Source organism: Lissotriton helveticus, chromosome 8, assembly GCF_964261635.1.
Source record: "Lissotriton helveticus chromosome 8, aLisHel1.1, whole genome shotgun sequence".
Classification (NCBI taxonomy): domain Eukaryota; kingdom Metazoa; phylum Chordata; class Amphibia; order Caudata; family Salamandridae; genus Lissotriton; species Lissotriton helveticus.
The window spans coordinates 1,256,526,581-1,256,550,369 of record NC_136069.1 but is presented as its reverse complement, the minus strand read 5'-3'; positions in this window follow the sequence as shown (position 1 = coordinate 1,256,550,369).

Here is a 23,789-nt window from a genome sequence, read left to right as displayed (position 1 = left end):
ACGTTATCCCGAGGCATCGGGCCTTTCCGTGACCCGCCACCAGCACCCAGCAAGAGGCAAGAAGCTGCTGTTGTACAGCGAGCCAGCACTAGTGGGAGAGACGTTTTGATTGACTCTGCGTCTCCGAATCTTGTCCTTTAAGGGTGGATGGCTGAAAGAAGGCAGCAAGAGGTTGTGAAATTTAAACAAAAACCAGGTCTCCCCATTGCATTGGATTACCAGCGTGCAGCATCCTGGGACTAGTAGTCCCTTTCATTAGCGCAGGCAAGCAAATCCGATGCAGGTGAAGCTCCGAACCACTGGGAGGAGGAGCTATAAAAGAACTGTGAGTGGGAGACACGTAATGGAACAGCGGCATCTGATGAAGGCATCCCGCCGAAACCGGTCACGCCAATATTCCAAATAAAGCACCCTTGGAAGCTATGTTTTGTCCTTTGTTTTCTTCAAACCGCGAGGGAAGGAGAAGTTGATTTATATATATATATATATATATACATATTATTAACAAAACATATACAATATTTTTTCCGTAAGATAGCGAGAGGTTTAAATTTACTATTCCAACTCCAGTGAGTGCAACAGTAGGGAAAGCGTTGGATAGCGTAGGGGTAAAAATGACTATTCCCACTCCAAAGAGTGCAACAGTAGGGAAAGCATTGGATAGCGTAGGGGTAAAAATTACGATTCCAACTCCAGCGAATGCAACTGTAGAGAAAGTGTTGGATAGCGTAGGGCTAAAAATTACTATTCCCACTCCAGCGAGTGCAACAGTAGGGAAAGCGTTGGATAGCGTAGGGGTAAAAATTACTATTCCCACTCCAGAGAGTGCAACAGTAGGGAAAGCATTGGATGGCGTAGGGGTAAAAATAACTATTCCAACTCCAGCAAGTGCAACAGTAGGGAAAGCGTTGGATAGCGTAGGGGTAAAAATTACTATACCCACTCCAGAGAGTGCAACAGTAGGGAAAGCATTGGATAGCGTAGGGGTAAAAATTACTATTCCCACTCCAGAGAGTGCAACAGTAGGGAAGACGTTGGATAGCGTAGGAGTAAAAATTACTATTCCAACTCCAGCGAGTGCAACAGTAGGGAAAGCGTTGGATAGCGTAGGGGTAAAAATTACTATTCCCACTCCAGCGTGTGCAACAGTAGGGAAAGCGTTGGATAGCGTAGGGGTAAAAATCACTATTCCCACTCTGGAGAGTGCAACAGTAGAGAAAGCGTTGGATGGCGTAGGGGTAAAAATAACTATTCCAACTCCAGCAAGTGCAACAGTAGGGAAAGCGTTGGATAGCGTAGGGGTAAAAATTACTATTCCCACTCCAGAGAGTGCATCAGTAGGGAAAGCGTTGGATAGCGTAGGGGTAAAAATTACTATTCCCACTCCAGAGAGTGCAACAGTAGGGAAGACGTTGGATAGCGTAGGGGTAAAAATTACTATTCCAACTCCAGCGAGTGCAACAGTAGGGAAAGCGTTGGATAGCGTAGGGGTAAAAATTACTATTCCCACTCCAGCGTGTGCAACAGTAGGGAAAGCGTTGGATAGCGTAGGGGTAAAAATTACTATTCCCACTCCGGAGAGTGCAACAGTAGAGAAAGCGTTGGATGGCGTAGGGGTAAAAATACCTATTCCAACTCCAGCGAGTGCAACAGTAGGGAAAGCGTTGGATAGCGTAGGGGTAAAAATTACTATTCCCACTCCAGAGAGTGCAACAGTAGGGAAAGCGTTGGATAGCGTAGGGGTAAAAATTACTATTCCAACTCCAGCGAGTGCAACAGTAGAGAAAGCGTTGGATGGCGTAGGGGTAAAAATAACTATTCCAACTCCAGCAAGTGCAACAGTAGGGAAAGCGTTGGATAGCGTAGGGGTCAAAATTACTATTCCAACTCCAGAGAGTGCAACAGTAGGGAAAGCGTTGGATAGCGTAGGGATAAAAATTACTATTCCCACTCCAGAGAGTGCAACAGTAGGGAAGACGTTGGATAGCATAGGGGTAAAAATTACTATTCCCACTCCAGAGAGTGCAACAGTAGGGAAGACGTTGGATAGCGTAGGGTAAAAAATTACTATTCCCACTCCAGAGAGTGCAACAGTAAGGAAAGCGTTGGATATTATAGGGGTACATTTTAATATCCCCACTCTAGTGAAAATAAATTAATCTAAGTCACATAATTATAAATTAATCAATTAATACATTTTAATTACCAATTAAGAATTAATTAATTACCAATTAAAAATTAATTAACAATTTATTTAAAATAAATACCAATTAATTATTTATCATGTTTAATTAATTATTAATTTACTTCCCACCTTATTCCCCTATAAACCCACAACCCACTACTACAGATAAAATAATAATTTTCACATAATTATTAATTAATCAATTAATAAAAATTAATTATCAATTAACAATTAATTAATTATCAATTAAAAATTCATTGACAATTTATTCAAAATAAATACCAATCAATTATTTAATGAACATATTTAATTAATTAAAATTAAATTACTACCCACCCTATTCCCCTATAAACCCACAACCCACTACAAAAAATAAAATAATATTATTCACATAATTATCAATTAAACAATTATTTAAAATTAATTATCAATGACGAAAGAATTATTTATCAATTAAAAATTAATTAACAATTAATTCAAAATAAATACCAATTAATTAATTAACATATTTAATTAATTAAAATTAAATTACTTCCCACCCTATTCCCCTATAAACCCACAACCCGCTACAGAAAATAAATGACTAAAATTAAAATATTTATCAATTAATCAATTGAAAATAATTACCAATTATATTTTAATTAATTACCAATTAATAATTAATTAACAATTAATTCTCAATAAATAACAAAAATAAAATAACATATTTAATTAATTATAATTAAATTACTTCCCACCCTATTCCCCTATAAACCCACAACCCGCCACAGAATTATATTACACAAAAAGATAAATTAATATTAACTTACCTAAAATTCGATATTTTTGTTGTCTATATTATGTCTAGTCGATATTATGTCCATTATATATTTTTGATTCGATATTATGTCCATTTTATGTGATATTAAATTTTTCTAGTCGATATTTTGGTAGTCTATATTATGTCTAGTCGATATTATGTCCATTCTATATTTTTTACTCGATATTATGTCTAGTCGATATTAAAAACTCGATATTTTGACTCTATACCATTTAATCGTTAGGCAGCAATCTAAATAAAAATCTATCAATCGTTTGTTTAAAAAACGACAAATGCAGCCTGCAAGTAAATGGTTATGTCGTTTAACAGAAGCGTCTTCATTCCAAACAATAAACGAATAACTAAAATATATGCAGACGATGCCAATTGTCAGGATAGCTTGGGGGGGGTCAAAACTCCACCCGGCCTGCGTAGTAATCGGCATGCAGGTAAAGAAATATATAAAAATATATTTCTTCGCAGGCCGGGTGGAGTTTTTGCCTATGTATTGTATTCATATTATTTTATGTCTTTTGACATAATTGCTATTCAATGTACCATTGCCACCCTATGTGGTTTTTATTCTTTATGTGTATTTCTGTGTTTTTTAAATAAATGACCAATATACTTTTTAAATTCTATTGCTGTTATTTGCTCAGTACACTGTCCCGTTTGTTACACTTGTGTTGATGTACCTGATAACCTTCAGGACCCTCAGGTTGCCTAGGATTTGTTATATTTAAAATATCCATGTGGCCACTGCAACAATATTCGGAGGTACCCGAGGGCCGTTGAAGCATCTCCCCACACTGGAGGACTAGATTCTTGGGGTGTGACTACCAGTCCCTAAAGAGTTCTGGGGTCAGATGGGCCCCCAGGCAGACGAGAAAACAGAATAAAAAGTGGGCCGGAGCGGAGGTATTGGGTGTCTGCCATCTTGGCCAGACAAACCACGCCACCCAAAGGATTCCATTTGTATGTGGTGCAATTCTGACCATGGTGATTTCCAGCCAAATTACTCAAGAGCTGCATGGCAATCCACAAAGCTTCACCAATTATTGCTTTCAGTGCCAAGACTCTGAAATCTGATTGCTCAATGGATAGAAAGATGGTAATAGTCACCATTTTGTTCCACATTCTACATTTAAGAGATGTTTTGCAAGTACTTTCTCTTCGCTATCTAGAACTGTAATTAGCAGAAAGTTCACGTTTTGGACCTTTCCTGAACCAAAATTCCTCTTTAGCTACAGTGACAAGGAATTGGTAAGATATGGTATTCAGGTATATTTTATAAAACTCCTGATAGGCAGAAAATTATTTACCGGTTCAAAGTGTGTATGTTTATGGGCCCAGGTGAGTATGTGTGTGTAGAAATATCCTGAACTGGTAATCTCGCGCCATCAACTGACACCACACGTGAGGTCACCCACGAAAAGGAACAGAGGGCTAAGTGATTTCACACATAGCAATGGTTTTATGTCTTACATTATTAGCATGTTTAATGTAGCACTTACATGCAAATCAGGTCTAACTCTGGGTCTGTTGTTTGCTTTTACTCTGCAGACGATGTAGAATGTGGGCAGCACATATTTGGGCAAACCAACACCAGGCTCCTTTCAAATGTCTCCTTTGACTGTATTAACAACATCACTAAGGATATCAGAGCCCAGGCAGGGCAGTGCACTGAGTAGAAATAGTTGCTTTAATATATAGAATCTCTTCTACATGCCAACAACCCTCCTCACAGAGGCTCTGCTAGTAACATTTAAAGCTGTACACTCCCTTAACAACTCCCCTGTTGACCCAACTGCACTGAGAAAATGCATCCTGCACAGAATACAAGTCCTAAAAAATGAAGTAGGGTGACTAACCAAGTTAGGCAGTATGCAAATGACATTATGGCGCTTGACAGCACGGCTTGTGACATTACACGTGGCATTACAGGAAGTGACATCACCGGAAGTGGCATCACAACCTAGGACGTACCAGGATGTGAGATCACAAGAAGTGCCATCAGATCTTAACACCTCTGACATATGTCCAGCAGTTCTATCTCAAGAACATTTGAACGCATTATTAGATTTAACAAGTAGGAATTTGCATTGGGGTTGTGCCAAAAAAGTGAAGCAAACCCAACACAAAATCTGGACTTCAACATATGCATTTAGGGGCATATTTAACAAATATTCTTGTAACATAACACAGCAAGCTTCCTTGCTACACTGCACTGCGGTAAAGGGAGAGGGCAGGAATGCGTTGTATTTAACATTGTATGTCGCATTGTTGCTCTCTGCCTGCGCTGGCTCACAAACTTCTGCGCCAATGCAGGCCCCCTTGCACAATCGTGCAAGGGGGCTTGCATTGCAGGCAGGATTGTTTTTCTTCAGAAAGGGACACTTTCCTGCACAAAAACAATCATCAAAGGCGTTTTACCTCGGTCTAAGTATGCTGCAGAAAGCAGCATGCTTAGAGGAGAATGAAACAACAAGGAGAAGTAAAAATATTTTGTCCTCTGGTGGGGAGGCGTACAATTCTAATGGGCCTCCAGGTCTACCAGTGCTGCTAAATCTGGGATTTTGTCTGGATGCATGAGTAGATGCGTGGCAACACCTACAGTCTAGCCCTGGCACACCTCCATGCTGCAGAGTAACGCAAGGCAGCGATTTGCGCTGCCTTGCATTACTCTAGATTTCTCAATCCATGCATGGCCATGCAAGGTGCATGTGGAGTGTAACCTCGAGAACAATGAGGTCAGATACGGAATGTAGAATGTGTATTCTTGGAGGGTTAGAACTTTGTGAACGGCAGTTACTTAGCAGATGGCATTGGATGAGGTGTGATGAATAAGGCTTCACTTACCTCCTACTTTCGACATGTGGTCTCTGTTATTATACACCACATTAATTTGGCGACGTTGGGCGGGATCTGATCTCACGTTGTGGTGTTCAACAGAGAGGCACACCTCAACAAGGCAATAAGCTGTTTCATGTCTGAAGATCAAAGGTTTGAGTCGGAGTCATACATGACTGCTGTTATACTGACACTCCTGTGGGCTAATTCCGCTTCATTTCATGTTTGCGGCAGACTCAAGACATAGCGTCCGCTGTAATTCAGTAGAGAGTGGATGCGCATCTTCTATGGTTTGCCTGATGGAGAATCTGCGTGCACTGCAGTTTCGAGCAGCGTTCACCTGAGGTATGTGTCACTTTTGCTGAAAGAGTATTGAGGAACGTCTCTTCGCCCTCATACTCTGTCTTGTTCCTGTCCTGTTTACTTTAACTCCCTTCAAGTGCTCTGAGGAGCGTCACTTCACCGACTAGCACCGGAGTGTGTTGGGTCTCTTTTTCGCGCATATCATTGACATACCGGGCAGAAGCTTCTTGGGAGACAATGGCTAGACTGTGTACTTGCCTGTTTATCTTGCGTTACCAGTCATCCTTATCCAGAGGATTGTGGGAAGTGTAGAAGAGTTTCTATTTGAGAGCTGCAATTTTTAGTAATATTTAAAATCAAATTAAAAGGAAGCTCAAGGTGCACTGTTTCATATTCACAAATAAAGTAACTCTGGCAAGCATCTTGTGAACAGACATTTTGACGTGGAGACAGTATCACATTAGACATCTGTCTAATAGTAATGTTATTTACAGAATCAATTTTTATTTAAATTAATTTAACTGTTGATGGTGTGTATTGTTGTAATAACACAAGTGGAAGCAATACTTATATTGGTTAAATATTTGTGTATTGAGAGAGGATTAATTAATAATAATCTGCATTATGCAGAATGTAACTGCACCACCTTTCGTCTTGTCTTCTCCAGGAGAACCACTTATTAAGTGGGCTAAATGGATAAAAGGTTTTAAATTATGCTTGTGTTTGTGGCACTAATTTAAGTGTTGAGAGGAAGCATGTTCTATTACTACATTGTTTACGAGCAGAAGGACAAGACATTTTAGAAGCTCTCCCAGATTTACTACAATGTGATGCTAGTTATTTGAATGAATTTGAGATTGAAATTGCTAGATTAGATCAACACTATCTTCCCAATATAAGCACAATTCTAGAAAGGTATCATTTTGGTTTAAGGACTCAAGGTCAAAAGGAAACTGTAGAATAATTTGTGACTAGTCTATGAAAAGTAGCATCTAATTGTAAATTTGGGGCTTCTATTGAGGACGAAATAAGAGATCAATTTTTGTTAAGATGCAATAGTGACAAAATACGTGAAGAGCTGTGGATGAAAGATGAACACCACTAGATGAGGTTCTGACTGTTGCAAAACGTGTGGAGCATGTGATGAAATGTGTGGGGGAGTTGAAAATGAGTAAAGAACAAAATATAACAGAGAAGGAAGAACTGACGGAAGTTTTTGAGGTTAAGTCACAGAAAGGATGGGTAAAAAAGGTGAATCAGATGTAAAAGGTCAGAAGAGGTTAGAACAGGAATTAAAAATGACATGCTTCAGGTGTGGAATGGATGGTCACAAGGCCAATGACAGGTCTTGTCCTGCTTTATCGCAGATGAGCAACAAGTGTGGTGTAAGAGGACATTTTAGTAGGTGTTGTCGCAACAAGAGCAGAAGAAGTTTTAAAACCAAGACAAATGAAATATGTTAGGAGGTCATACTCAATGTTAGAGGTTCTAATAAATTGTTTCCCACTGAGATTGTTGATGTTGATGGGAATCAGGTTTCTATGAAGTTCGATTCTTGCTCACGTATTACTATTGTTTCCAGTAAGACATTTCAAGAAATTTTTTCGATATAAAAAGAACTGTTACCCATGGATATACAGACTGGTGGTTATGGTGGAGCTAAGATTGAGATGCTCGGTTATTTTGTAGTTGACATAAGACTAGGTGATAAGTTGACTGTTGGAAAAGTTTATGTATCCTGCCAAGGTAACAATTTGTTGGGATGGGTTCATCAGAGTGAGCCGAGTGTTAGTTTACATCCCAATAAGATCCCTCAGGTTCAAGTTGACAAAGTGTCTATCCTTAAAGATAAATTTATAAAGGAATTTAAAAGCTTATTTCAAGATAGACTGGGAATGCTTCTAGGATACAAACACAAGATTAAGCTTAGGTTAGGTGCATGTCCTTCAGGTGCAAAAGTTCAAAGAATTCCCCTCAACATGCAAGCAGCAGTTGAAAAAGAGTTGGTGAGGCTGTGTGATTGTGATGTCATAGAACCTGTTGAAGCCACTGAATGGCTTGCCCCCATTGTAGTAGCACACAAATCCAATGGGGACATTCGTCTTTGTGTGGACTTAGGAGTTCTTAATAAAGAAGTGATTGTTGATAAGTTTCCATTGCCCAACATCGAGGAAATGATAACAATGTTTGCTGGAGCCAAGAGTTTTTTAACACTTGATTTGGTTTCAGCTTATCATCAAATTTAACTTCATGAAGACTCACTGGATCTCACAGCATTTGTTACTCCATTTGGAACATTTCAATTCAAAAGGATGCCTTTTGGACTTATTTCAGCAGCTGCTGTTTTTCAGCGCATCATGTGTCAAATATTGAAAGATCTACCTAGTGTTAAGTGGTACCAAGATGACATTCTCATTTTTGAGCAGATGTTTCTGAGCATGATCACAGAGTTAGAAATGTTTTGAGTAGATTACAAGAAGCAGGTTGACACTAAAGGCTGAAAAATGTAAATTTGGAGTAAGTGAAGTATGTTATCTTGGATATAAGATCCCTGAAGTTGGAATCAAACTGAAAAGAGAACTTGTGGATACAATCAAATCTTTAGCAACTCCAAAAACTAAAGAAGAACTTGCATAATTTCTAGGAATGTTAGAACACTACAGCAAGTTTCCTAGAGCCTTTGCAAGTAAAACATTCAATGTGAGGAAATTATTAAAGAAAAATGTGAAGTATGTGTGGGACATGCACTGTAAGATTGAATTTTTAGAAGTTAAACAGGAGTTGAGTGATGCACCATGTTTGAGTGCCTCTGATCCTTTGTGCGACCTAAGAGTGGTATGTGATGCAAGTGCTAAGGGCTTGGGTGCGCTTTTGATTCAGATTAAAGATGGTAAAGAACAGTTAATTGCATGCATGTGACAGTCGTTATAAGAAGCAGAATGTAACTATTCTGTTATTGGAAGAGAATCATTAGCTGTATATTGGTCTATCAACAGATTCAGACAATTCTTGTGGGGGACAAGATTTACTGTTCATACTGATCACAAACCTTTGGTTGAGGTATTTTCAAGAAAAGGTCTTGATTCTATAGCTTCCTGGATTATAAGGTGGGTTATGAGTCTGCAGGAATTCAGTTTTGATGTCATTTATGTTCCAGGAGCATGGAATCACTCAGCAGATTGTTTGTCTAGATTAGTGGATGTCACTCAAACAGATTGTATTGATGGTGATGATTGTGAGGAAGGAGATAGTGTAAGTGTTTGTGAAGTCACAGATGGGAGCATTTCTGAGAAGGAATGGTTAGACGAATTACAGCAGGATGATGAATTGGCTTGTGTAATGCAGGTTGTGAGTTCGGGCAAGTTGTGTGCAGCTGACTTAGGGTCTCACAAAGGGAAGTGGGGAATACCTTTGGAAGAATTGGCAGTTTACAAAGGATTATTGTTAAGAGGCACTAGATTGGTTCCACCCACCAAGCTGACATAGAGTTCTACAACTTGAGGGTCACATGGATATTGTAAAAACTAAAGGAAAACTTAGAAGAGATTTTTGGTGGCCCTCTCTTGATCATGAAGTAGAGTGTTTGATTAAAGATTGTATAGAGTGTGTAGTTTCTGATAAAGGACTCAAGACTAATCAGTTGCCTATGGTTTGCAGAAGTTTACAAAAATATCCATGGGAGGAGGTTGCGATGGATATTTTAGGGCCTATAAGAGGTGAGCATTCTACTCCCTACGTTCAAGTTTTGATGGACTTGTATTCTAGATGGGTGGGAGTATCTTGAGTGCAGGATATTTCCTCTTCGGCAGTGATCAGCTTACTTGAAGATGGGTTCAGAAGAGAGTTTTCCAAGGTATCTTCTCACTGATAATGGAGTACAACTTTGCTCTCATGAGACAGAATCATATTTAAAGAAATGTGGAATTGAGCATGAGAAGCTTTATATCAACCAGAAACAAATGGTGCAAAAGAAAGATTTATAAAGACATTAAAAGAAGGTATACAACTAGCTAGAGTAAATGATATGGGGCCATATGTAGGTAATTTGTGTTTTGAGATTCTCAAATTGCGATTTTTAGGGAATTGCAATTAGAGAATCGCAAAACGCAATGTAGGTAGGATTAGCAAAATGTTTTGCGAATCCCACTTATTCCTTATTTGCTAATCGCAAATTGAGATTTGCAAATAAGGAATACCTTCTCATTCATTCCTAAGGGCTAGAAGGCCCATAGGAATGAATGGGAAGACATTCTCAATTAGAGAATCACAATTTGAGAATGCAATTTCAGGGTTGCAAGGGTGTCAATTAGGGGTGGGCGGAATTTGCGTAATTGCGATATGCAAATCTCTGCAAAATGGTAAAAAATCTCAGCGAACACGCAGAAATTCCGCAAACACACGGAATTGCTTGTTCACGACGCTTTTTTACTGTTCGCAATCGCTGTTTGCGTGCTCGGGGGGAAATATCTTGTGAACATGCATTTGAGAACGCGAACAAGCAAAAAAATTAGTGAAGTTGCGGAACGCAGTATTTTGGGCAATTTCGCGTTCTCCGCGGAACGCAAAATTACCCAATTTACCCAAATTCCGCGAGCGGAACGGAATTTACCGCCCAGGCCTAGTGTCAATAGGACACCCTTTTTGCACCCCTGAAATTAACATGTGTGCACATATGGCCCACATACATGCCCTAAGGGCATGTATGTGACCCACATGGCACTTTGAACAATGCCAAAAGGTGCATTTTTCAAAGAAATCGCAAACTACCACCAACCTGAAGTTGGTGGTATTTTGCAATTCCTTAAGCCAAAATTTGCACAACTTGGGTGCTTCCTACATTGCATTTAAGGAATCGCAATTTGTGATTCCTTAAATGCAATTCCAAAATAAGGAATCGCAAATTTTGCGATTCCTTATATTACATGTGGTGTTTTTGTGTGCTACCTAGCACACTGCCCTAATTGCGATTAGGGCAGTGTGGGCAGTGGACATTTGTGGGCGCAATTAGGCTTCCTACATATGGGCCTTAGATTGGAAGAAAGAGTTGTCTAACAGGTTGATGGGTTATCGTTTGTACCACATGGATCTACTGGTAAGTCTGCCTTTGAATTGTTCAAAGGGAGGTTTCCGTCAACAAATGTGTGTCCAGGGTGGATGCACTGGAATAAAGGTTGTGTTGACAATAAACCTGGTGAATGGAGAGAGAAAGAAATATCTAACCAACTTTAAAGAAAAGAACATTTTGACTCAAACAAGAATGTGAGCGGTGTTAATGTGTGTGTGGGTGATTTTGTAAAAACAAGAGCCCCAAACGGATGTGCTAATTGGCCGAAATTTAGAAGGAAATTACAAGTGATAAAGGGCTTTAAGAATGCTGTGAAGACACATGACAGTCGCATTTGGAACAAAAATAGGGTTGCAGTTATTAGACAACCTCACATTCATTCTTCCAAAATTTAACTTACTCCTCAACCAAAGGAAGGGAGAGTCTGTGATTCTGGTTTACAGGGTCATTGCAGAGGTCTTCCAACTGTTCACAGGAGGAGTGGAAGAGAGATCAGGAAGCCTTCCGATCTGAAAGATTGTATTGAATAAGTTTATTTATGTTTTAGTGCATTGTTTATCCTGTTAAATTTGGGGAGGTGTTTAGTGCTAAACACTCGTGGGGTTGAGTGTTCATACCATGTTCATCACTGTTCTTACTTTTATCTCTGCACTTTGTTATATGGGAGGGAAAAGTGTTGAGCGTAACCTCGTGGACAATGAGGTCAGATACGGAATGTCAAACGTGTATTCTTGAAGGGTTAGAAGTTTGTGAACTTCAGTTACTTAGCAGATGCCTTTGGATGAGGTGTGATTAATAAAGCTTCACTTCCCTCCTACTTTCGACGTGTGGTCTCTGTTATTATACACCACAGTGCCCTTGAGTAGCTTGGTAAAACTCATTTTAGGTTATGTCACCCTGCGCCTCCTATAATGGCGCAAGGGCGATGCAGGCATTAAGAAAGGGTAAGGTGGCTTTGACAAAAGGTTTTGAATGCTTGCTGAACAACTTCTAACATTTATTTTAGTAAGGGCTAAACGTGCACCACAAATTTTCAGTCAAATTTTGGTAAAGGAATCAAAATCAAGGACTATTATGCATGTGAAATGAGTGATTGTATTCTATCAAAGATATATTGGAAGGCCTTTACGGAAAGTCAAAACAAGAAGGAGCGACCTCAAGTAGAAGACTAGATTATATCTGTTTTGTATGAGCAATAACAGACACAGAGGAGGCCTTATGTAGGAGGGCTCATTTTTGGAGAATAAAGCGATACAAAAGGGGATGATGGACGGAGCGTTTGAGCAAATCAAACACTCACACCCAGTCAACTGATCTGGGTTTAATCCATCACCATTCTTTAGCCCACTCAGCCACCCCATTTCAGACATGGCCATATGCAAATCAGTCTGACCCTGTGCCTCTTGGGAACAGTCTAGCCCGGACTGCCAAGCCATGTCTTCCCTGGATCGGAAACAAGCATCCTGGGACCGGTTTCGGATTCATAATCCTCATCAGCCAGGCTATCTTGAATCCAGTGGCCAAGTGAGCAAGAGACTCGCGTCTGAGCCTACCCTGCCACACTTAGGGCGAACAAAGCGATACAAAAGGGGATGATGGACGGAGCGTTTGAGCAAATCAAACACTCACCCCCAGTCAACTGATCTGGGTTTAACCCATCACCATTCTTTAGCCCACTCAGCCACCCCATTTCAGACATGGCCATATGCAAATCAGTCTGACCCTGTGCCTCATGGGAACAGTCCAGCCCGAACTGCCAAGCCATGTCTTCCATGGACCGTAAACAAGCATCCTGGGACCGGTTTCGGATTCATAATCCTCAACAGCCAGGCTATCTTGAATCCAGTGGCCAAGTGAGCAAGAGACTCGCGTCTGAGCATACCCTGCCACACTTAGGGCGAACAAAGCGATACAAAAGGGGATGATGGACGGAGCGTTTGAGCAAATCAAACACTCACCCCCAGTCAACTGATCTGGGTTTAACCCATCACCATTCTTTAGCCCACTCAGCCACCCCATTTCAGACATGGCCATATGCAAATCAGTCTGACCCTGTGCCTCATGGGAACAGTCCAGCCCGAACTGCCAAGCCATGTCTTCCATGGACCGTAAACAAGCATCCTGGGACCGGTTTCGGATTCATAATCCTCAACAGCCAGGCTATCTTGAATCCAGTGGCCAAGTGAGCAAGGGACTCACGTCTGAGCATACTCTGCCACACTTAGGGCGAACAAAGCGATACAAAAGGGGATGATGGACGGAGCATTTGAGCAAATCAAACACTCACCCCCAGTCAACTGATCTGGGTTTAATCCATCACCATTCTTTAGCCCACTCAGCCACCCCATTTCAGACATGGCCATATGCAAATTTGTCTGACCCTGTGCCTCATGGGAACAGTCCAGCCCGAACTGCCAAGCCATGTCTTCCATGGACCGGAAACAAGCATCCTGGGACCGGTTTCGGATTCATAATCCTCATCAGCTAGGCTATCTAGAATCCAGTGGCCAAGTGAGCAAGGGACTCACGTCTTAGCAAACCCTGCCACACTTAGGGCGAACAAAGCGATACAAAAGGGGATGATGGACGGAGCGTTTGAGCAAATCAAACACTCAACCCCAGTCAACTGATCTGGGTTTAATCCATCACCATTCTTTAGCCCACTCAGCCACCCCATTTCAGACATGGCCATATGCAAATCAGTCTGACCCTGTGCCTCATGGGAACAGTCCAGCCCGAACTGCCAAGCCATGTCTTCCATGGACCAGAAACAAGCATCCTGGGACCGGTTTCGGATTCATAATCCTCATCAGCCAGGCTATCTTGAATCCAGTGGCCAAGTGAGCAAGGGACTCACGTCTGAGCATACCCTGCCACACTTAGGGCGAACAAAACGATACAAAAGGGGATGATGGACGGAGCGTTTGAGAAAATCAAACACTCACCCCCAGTCAACTGATCTGGATTTAATCCATCACCATTCTTTAGCCCACTCAGCCACCCCATTTCAGACATGGCCATATGCAAATCAGTCTGACCCTGTGCTCAGACGTGAGTCCCTTGCTCACTTGGCCACTGGATTCAAGATAGCCTGGCTGATGAGGATTATGAATCCGAAACCGGTCCTCGGAAGCTTGTTTCCGGTCCAGGGAAGACATGGCTTGGCAGTTCGGGCTGGACTTTTCCCATGAGGCACAGGGTCAGACTGATTTGCATATGGCCATGTCTAAACTGGGGTGGCAGAGTGGGCTAAAGAACGGTGATGGATCAAACCCAGATCTTTTGACTGCGTGTGAGTGTTTGATTGGCTCAGATGCTCCGTCCATCACCACCCCCTTTTGTACCGCTTTGGCCGCCATAAGTGTGGCAGGGTATGCTCAGACGTGAGTCCCTTGCTCACTTTGCCACTGGATTCAAGCAAGCCGGGCTGAAGACAGCTGGAATGCCAGAAACCGGTCCTCGGAAGCTTGTTTCCGGTCCAGGGAAGACATGGCTTGGCAGTTCGGGCTGGACTGTTCCCATGAGGCACAGGGTCAGACTGATTTGCATATAGCCATGTCTGAACTGGGGTGGCAGAGTGGGCTAAAGAACGGTGATGGATCAAACCCAGATCTTTTGACTGGGTGTGAGTGTTTGATTGGCTCAGATGCTCCGTCCATCACCACCCCCTTTTGTACCGCTTTGGCCGCCATAAGTGTGGCAGGGTATGCTCAGACGTAAGTCCCTTGCTCACTTTGCCACTGGATTCAAGCAAGCCGGGCTGAAGACGGCTGGAATGCCAGAAACCGGTCCTCGGAAGCTTGTTTCCGGTCCAGGGAAGACATGGCTTGGCAGTTCGGGCTGGACTGTTCCCATGAGGCACAGGGTCAGACTGATTTGCATATAGCCATGTCTGAACTGGGGTGGAAGAGTGGGCTAAAGAACGGTGATGGATCAAACCCAGATCTTTTGACTGGGTGTGAGTGTTTGATTGGCTCAGATGCTCCATCCATCACCACCCTCTTTTGTACCGCTTTGGCCGCCATAAGTGTGGCAGGGTATGCTCAGACGTGAGTCCCTTGCTCACTTTGGCACTGAATTCAAGCAAGCCGGGCTGAAGACGGCTGGAATGCCAGAAACCGGTCCTCGGAAGCTTGTTTCCGGTCCAGGGAAGACATGGCTTGGCAGTTCGGGCTGGACTGTTCTAATGAGGCACAGGGTCAGACTGATTTGCATATAGCCATGTCTGAACTGGGGTGGCAGAGTGGGCTAAAGAACGGTGATGGATCAAACCCAGATCTTTTGACTGGGTATGAGTGTTTGATTGGCTCAGATGCTCCGTCCATCACCACCCCCTTTTGTACCGCTTTGGCCGCCATAAGTGTGGCAGGGTATGCTCAGACGTGAGTCCCTTGCTCACTTTGCCACTGGATTCAAGCAAGCCGGGCTGAAGATGGCTGGAATGCCAGAAACCGGTCCTCGGAAGCTTGTTTCCCATCCAGGGAAGACATGGCTTGGCAGTCCGGGCTAGACTGTTCCCAAGAGGCACAGGGTCAGACTGATTTGCATATAGCCATGTCTGAACTGGGGTGGCAGAGTGGGCTAAAGAACGGTGATGGATCAAACCCAGATCTTTTGACTGGGTGTGAGTGTTTGATTGGCTCAGATGCTCCGTCCATCACCACCCCCTTTTGTACCGCTTTGGCCGCCATAAGTGTGGCAGGGTATGCTCAGACGTGAGCCCCTTGCTCACTCTGCCACTGGATTCAAGCAAGCCGGGCTGAAGACGGCTGGAATGCCAGAAACCGGTCCTCGGAAGATTGTTTCCGGTCCAGGGAAGACATGGTTCGGCAGTTCGGGCTGGACTGTTCCCATGAGGCACAGGGTCAGACTGAGTTGCATATAGCCATGTCTGAACTGGGGTGGCAGAGTGGGCTAAAGAACGGTGATGGACCAAACCCAGATCTTTTGACTGGGTGTGAGTGTTTGATTGGCTCAGATGTTCTGTCCATCATCACCCCCTTTTGTACCACATTTTTGGAGAATACCATGAACTACAGGAGATGCAGGCAGTATTCTCAAATTACATTACATAAAAAAGAAATAACTGCTGCGTGAAGAGGCGGCCATTCTATCCTTAGACGCAACTATGGCATTTGACCTAGTGGAGTGGCCCTTTCTTTCTGCAGTGCTCCGGAAGATGGGATTTGGCCCCAAGTTTTGTGGCTGGATTAAGCTACTATACACAGCCCCCCTGGCGCAGGTGGTAGCGAATGGACATATTTCACACACATTCACGCTAGGTCGTGGTACAAGACAAGGGTGCCCACTGTCCCCGCTCTTGTTCGCGCTCGTGCTGGAACCGCTGGCGGTGAAAGTAAGAACGGAACCGCAGATCCGGGGGATCACATGGGAACCGGGTTGGGAAGACCGTATCTCCCTCTACGCCGATGACGTACTAATTTATTTAATGTCCCCGACCACGTCCCTATCCACCCTGTTAGGCGTCCTGGAGAAATACAGAGAAATATCAGGCTACACAATTAATTGGGCAAAATCACTACTGTACGTACTCCACGGACAAACACCCACATTACCTCCTGCATGCACACTACAGATAGCGACCAGGGGTTTCCGATATCTCGGAATCTACGTCACGCCGCAAAATTCCATTTTTATGGAAGAAAATCTACTAAAACCACTACAGAGGCTCAAATCGGATGTCAAACACTGGCGCTCCCTCCCACTGACACTGTTAGGAAGAGCAGCACTCTTCAAAATGCTTTCACTCCCCAAATTCCTGTACGCACTACAAAATACCCCGTTTCCGAACCCGCTCACTTACTTCAAAGCGATAGATGCAGAAATCTCCTCTCTGCTATGGGACGATAAACCGGCACATATAGCACATTCCAAACTTATCCGTAGCTGGTACGATGGAGGGATCGTACTCCCGAGTGTCAAGCTGTATTACTGGGCCTCACAACTGACGATCGTTAACCAAGGGCTGCATGCTCCACAGCACGATCCAGCATACAGCCTAGACAGAGCTATACTCCCCACTGACAAACTAATGAAAGCTCTCTACACCAACAAACGACGGCATACACTCACTGGCCCGACGGCACACACGATCAGGATCTGGCATACAGCTCAAAGGGCCTTAGGATGGGAGGGAGTCTTTACACTTGCTACCCCACTCTGGGATACACGGCGTCTTGGTACCCTGGCCAACACTAAGGGCTTCAGACAATGGGACCTAATAGGCATTTCAAAGATAGGGGACATGTGGTACCAGGGAGCAATTATCACATTTGAGGCCCTGAAAGACAAGTACGGAATGGCAGATACCGAACTATACCGCTATACGCAAATCAGGCATGCCTTACAGGGCGCCATCCCTTCGGGGAACACACTAGCAGACTCCTCCCCACTGGAGGATAGACTCCTTACTGATCACCTGGAAAAAAAGGCTATCTCGCTTACATACCGTAAACTCATCAATAATCTTCCAGATCCCATGGTGGTGCTCCGAAGCAAGTGGGAGGTGGAACTAGGGGATATAGACGACGAAGACTGGTTGTATGCACTAGCTTCGGCGAGAGACGCCTCCATACCATCCCGGCTGAAACTTATACAACTAAAGGTGTTACAGAGTATACTATACATGCAATCTTTTGCACAAACTGGGACACATACCGCAGCCCGACTGCCTGAGAGGTTGTGGAATGCGGGGTACATACTACCACACGATATGGGAATGTCCTACCATACAAACATTCTGGGCATCTGTCATGTCGGATATATCCGAAGCGAGTGAAGTAGAACTACCACCAGAGCCCAGGTGCTGTCTACTAAATATATGGTCCCCTACGGACCTTAACCGGGGGCTTCAAACATGGGCCACACTGGGCATGGCTATAGCAAAGCGGAATATCCCTAGAAAATGGGGGTCTAACACTACACCTTTGAGAACGCAATGGGGGAATGACATGGATGCGGCGATGGTGGCGGAAAGGGCCGTTTATATGAATAGGGGGTGCCCGAAAAAATGGTCCCGAATATGGGAGAAATGGAATGTGTACCGCGGTAACATATGCGAACCCCCACAGGAAATGTCGGAACCTGAAACACGCCCATAGGTTGAGATAAAAGATGCACTGTATATATGATGATGTCATTTTCAAGACTGAGAAGGGAACCGAAAGGGAATGTACGTATTAATTGGTTGATGTAACTGTTTCTTGAAAGAATCAATCTCGAATATGTGATGCACAAATGTTTATGTAACATAATACGAACATCTATCGTAGGAATACATAGGCCATATTATATGCTAATGAATAAGAATGTAAAGTATTGACCCATGAAGCGATCGAACTTTAATGTAAGCACTTCATGACGGAGATGACGATTTGTAACTGTAATGCTGCAATGCTAAAAAGCCAATAAAAACTGTTTAAAAAAAAAGAAATAACATGTTTAATTGCAGACATGGCATGGTTTGATCATATGACTATCGTCGATTCTCCACCGCTCCATATGAGTCCAGCTGAATTGTGTCTGATCTTTCTGGCATCTTCGTCCTTGATTGCATTGCTCTGAAATCGGGAATATGTTTATGTTGAGTATAGTATTATGGACCTTGGGCAGCACCTTTATTGTAGTTACAAAATGTTTTTACTCCTGATAAACGCTGACGAGCACGAAATATATCGAGCTATCATTGGATATTGATTTAAATTATTTATTTGAAAAAAGATTTTGATGATTTTTCCAAGGTTACACATCTTTTAAAAGCCATTAAGTTCTAGAATTTAATGACGTGACACATACTTGGCCATTTTGTGTCCACCGTAGACCAGTGATTCCTCACCTTGGGCCCACTAGTATGCATAATGATATTCTAGAATGTTCCTTAAAGGAAGAGAACGTTGCCCTTGTTCATGTAAGAAGAAACCGTGACGTAACTGAGGTCTTTCCCCTCACATTCCATAAGAAGGGCAAGCGTTGCTTCTTAGCGCTTTAAGCACGACCTATGTACCATTGGCCCAAACACTTTATTACATTATGGAATACAGTTTTGTTTTTTAGATATTGAAGAATATCGGTTCTTTCTTGTGCGGTACTGTACCCGTGTAACTCTTCTAAAACATGAATATTTTTACACTTTGCTCGCACTTGGATTTATCATTGTCCCTTCCCGTAACCGAACCCTACTCAAGCAGCGCACATGCTTACCCTGCAATTCTTCAGTTCCAGTAAACAACTGCAATGGATTTGATCATTGAAACTGTTACGTACATCAGCCCAAGCAAAATGCTGGCTTCGCATTTGCATAATGTTCAATAAGCAGCGAGGAAAGCTACAGGTCATAGGTTAATTCGATTTTCAGCAACATTGAAATTCCTTCTCATTTAAATCGTATGCATTTGAAAGATGCATTTGAAAAGATTACTATATAACAGCTGCACTGTACATCTCAGTGAAACAGAAATTCAAACTTCAAAAACCTTGAATGCATATGTAAATATTTCATGCACACTGGCTCAGTAATACTCTTAGGTATGGATACATATCTGTTTCTTGGTTAAAAGTGCATTTTTTCTGAAGAAAAGGTTTATAGTAGGTGTAGACCAGAAATACATAAAAGTCCGTTAAAATAATACCCCCCATGATTCCCACCCTATCTACTTCACGAAAACAGTGTTCAAGGGGGTGGTAGAGCAGACAATATTATGTAATTTGAGCTGTCAATACAGATGTAACCAATGATGTCATTTAACGTTATGAGTGATGTAATATGTGAGTTGTAGTTAGCTCATTGAAGTATAGCTGGCACATTTCAGTGGTTTTTAAGTTCTGTTTTGGAACCATACCTGCATTTTAACTGGATTTTTTCAACACATTTTTGGCATTTTCTTTAAGATAGGTTAAGATCTTATTAACAAACCTAACAACAATGTCACTTTAGCTTTTGTTTTTTCAGTGAACTTTTATGTTCTTTTTAATCAAATGTTAAACTATTTTTTTTTCACTTCTGTTTATGGCTAATGTTTGGCCAGATCCTGCGCCCAGCTCTTCACAGGTGGTAAACACCGCTTGGGTGCCCAACCCTCAACTTCCGGCCAACACACACTGCACACAGCCAAATCCAGAAGCCTGCTTTTTTTGTGATCCTTGGTTCAGGAGCAAGCCTCCCTCCCATGGTGCTGTGGTGCTCTACTGGTGCCAGATCAGTGGTCCAAGAAATTGTTCCATGGATCCAGCACAATTGCACGGAAACTTGCAATGGACTGCAGCACCATTGTAGCGAAGCTTGCTCTGGTGGGATTACAGTAGTTCTGTGAATCCACACAGGGGAGCTCATTTGGCCCTGCTGTAGAACAGCATAACCAGCCATTCATTTGTTTTTCTTTTTTAACAACTAGGGGTGCCTTTGTGCCTCTCCCTACTTGGTTAAAGGGTCAGGGTGTGTTTACCTTGACACGTTATTTAATCTTTCTCAAGATTATTTAGGATTCGGTTGCAGCTGCAACATGTCCTACCAAAGTTATGGCCAGCCAATCAAATTGAACAGGTACTGCGATCCTTCCCTAGAGCCACAGTTTCAAAATAACTGACAGGAGAAAAAACTCCAGTGGGCCATCACAACTGAAATGTTTTTGAAGTTTTAATTGGCTGTGGAATAGCAATACTGGTAATGTGGATCCTGCATGAATTAACAGTCCATTTCTCTAACTTTTTCGCAGGGTTGAACACTTCAGGTGCATCTCAAGCACCTATTTAAATGCTAATTTCTTAAAAACTACTAAACAATTTACACCAAACCAACAAAAGCACAATCTTTAAGTAAAGTTCTAATTTTCTCACAAGTTTGGTTTAGTTCTGTTCATCTTTTTTTTCTTTATAGAAGAGTGTGAGACCTATCAGCCTTAGGGTGGTCTTTCCCCAAACATTTTGCCTGTTTTGTCTCACTTTTTGCCAATCTATTTTTGTTGGCCTCAGGACTCTGGGCACTTTACCACTGCTAACCAAAGCTAAAGTGCATGCGTTTACTCCCCTAAACAAGGTAACATTGGGTTATCCGTAATTGTCATATTTCATTTACTTAAAAGTCCCTAGTAAAGTGCACTATTTGTGCCCAGGGCCTGTATATTAAATGCTGCTAGTAGGCCTGCAGCAGTGATTGTGCCACCCACTTAAGTAGCCCTTTAAACATGTCCCAGAACTGCTGCCACTGCAGAGCCTGTGTGTGCAGTTTTACGTGGCATTGAAAACCACTTGCCAAGCCTTAAACTCCCCTTTTATTACACATATATCACCCCTAAGGTAGGCACCAGGTAGCTGTAGGGCTGAGTGCCGTGTAAGTAAAAGGCAGGACATATAATGTTTTGTTTAACATGTCCTGGTAGGGAAAACCTCCCAAATTCATTTTTCACTAATCTGAAACATACCCCTCTCATAGGTGAACATTGGGGATTCCCTTTTACATTTTTAAGAGTAATTCCCGATTAAGATGGAGTAGAATTGTCAGGAATGTTTGGTACCCATGGACTTGTAATTATAAACCCTGTTTAATGGGGAAATCTGGATTTATTCTTCCAACTTTAAAAATACTCTTCCAGGAAGACGGACTGATGTGCTGCTGAAGGACTGCCCCTCTGTTGGACAACTGCTCTGGAAGAACTGATTTTTCGCTGTGCTGGCCTGCCTACTGCCCTCTCTGCCAGGGTGAGAAGGACTGGACCTACATCGCTTGAAGCCAGAGTTACTCCAAGGGCTTGTCTGCTTGCCTCTTTTTCTGAAATCTTAGGGACATCAAAGACTTCCAGCAAACCTGCAACAGAACCTGCCCTGCCAAGTAGTGTCAATCCAGTCCTGGGCCCTTGGTAGTGGGTTTTCTGCGCTGAACCAGCAAAATCCAAGCATCGCCACTGTTGTGCTGGTCGGAACTGACGCATCGCCATGAATGCCGAGGCATCGCAGCTCAAGGACATAGCATCACTGGCTACGGGGCTAGACGACAACACATCGCCTTCATCATAAATGTTTTGCCGATGATGTATTTCTGGCTGTGCAGATCGGAACCAATGCATCAACTACATTTGCAGGGATCAATGTCGACACATCCTCCACCCAAGGTATTTTTTCAGCTGATTGGTCCCTGTGTCTGACCTGTGCTCCATCACAGTCAACCTGAACTTTTAGATTTGAACTGGTTCAATGCGACCAGATAGATCCAGTCCAGCATGACCAGATAGACACGGTCCAGCCCAGGTTGGCGCTTTATGCTTTTAAGCATTATATTTTCAGTTATTCTTTAAAATCCATAGCTTCAGCTCTACTTATTGATTTTATGTTGTTTTTGTATTGTTTTGTTCAATAAATTAACCCCTTTGCTGCTAGGCCTTTTTCCCCCTGTGCTAAGCCTTTTTTTGGCTATTTAGGGTAGTTCACGCTTAGGCCCCTGTAACGTTTTGACCACATAAGGTATCCACGCCAAATGTGCGTCCTCTTCTTCCAACATCATGGGGACCCAGGGTTTGTGGATTCCCCTGGAGGGGACCCATAAATTAGCCAAAATACAGCAACATTTTGTTTTTATTGGGAAAAATGGGAAAAGAGGGCTGCAGATGAAAGCGTCTTAGGCACTGAAATTCAAGTGAGCGACTCAGACACATCGGATGATGATTGCACACCTCCCCCTGGCAGGGCAGCAGCAGGAGTAGGAGCAGCAGCTGGACGCCAGAGACGGTCTGAGATCACACAAAATTACCTTTAGGTAAGAAATGAATGTAGGCTCACAAAATATCTGTGTCACTGGTGCTGTGTTTATTCCCACTTTACACACCTTATTGGTATTGGAACCCATAACATGTTACAACACAGTCATGGCACTGTTAAGTAGAGTAATTTCAAAATGATAGTTTTCTTGCTTCACCATTTAAAAAAAAAAAAATCTTTTTATTAACAAACAAAATTAAATAATAAGCATCAGGCGACCATCAATAAGTTTACAATAATCACTTATACAGTACCAAACATCACAAAGAATACATCAGATTTTCTTTGGGGTCAAGGAGATTCCAACGCTACCACCTCAAGCTGCGCGTTTGGAGGGGCACAGATATTCCCTCTATAGCTATTCCATGCGCCCCAGATTTTCCCCCAGTTCCCAGGGCGACCCCTAGCCACATACACTAATCTCTCCCTAAACATACTCCAATCAAGGTCATCCATCCATTTCCCAAGTTGAGGTGCCTGAGCAGCACCCCAAAGCTGTGCGATGTTACGCTTAGTGATCATACACGTGAGTGTCACGCATTGCTTCCCATGCGTCATGAGGTCCGAGGGCTCCCAGACATTCAGAATACAGCGTCGAGCCTCCGTCTGTACCTCCACCCCCAATACCTCCCGGAACTTCTCGTGTATCTGCGCCCAATAGAGCTGTACCTCTGAACAGTGCCATAATATATGCATAAACGTGCCAGCCTCTCCACACCCTCTCCTGCACCTCTCATCGTCAGCCAGACCCATTCGCACCAATCGAATCCCCGTCATGTAGGACCGGTGAAGAATCTTCAATTGCACCAGTCGTAATCTCA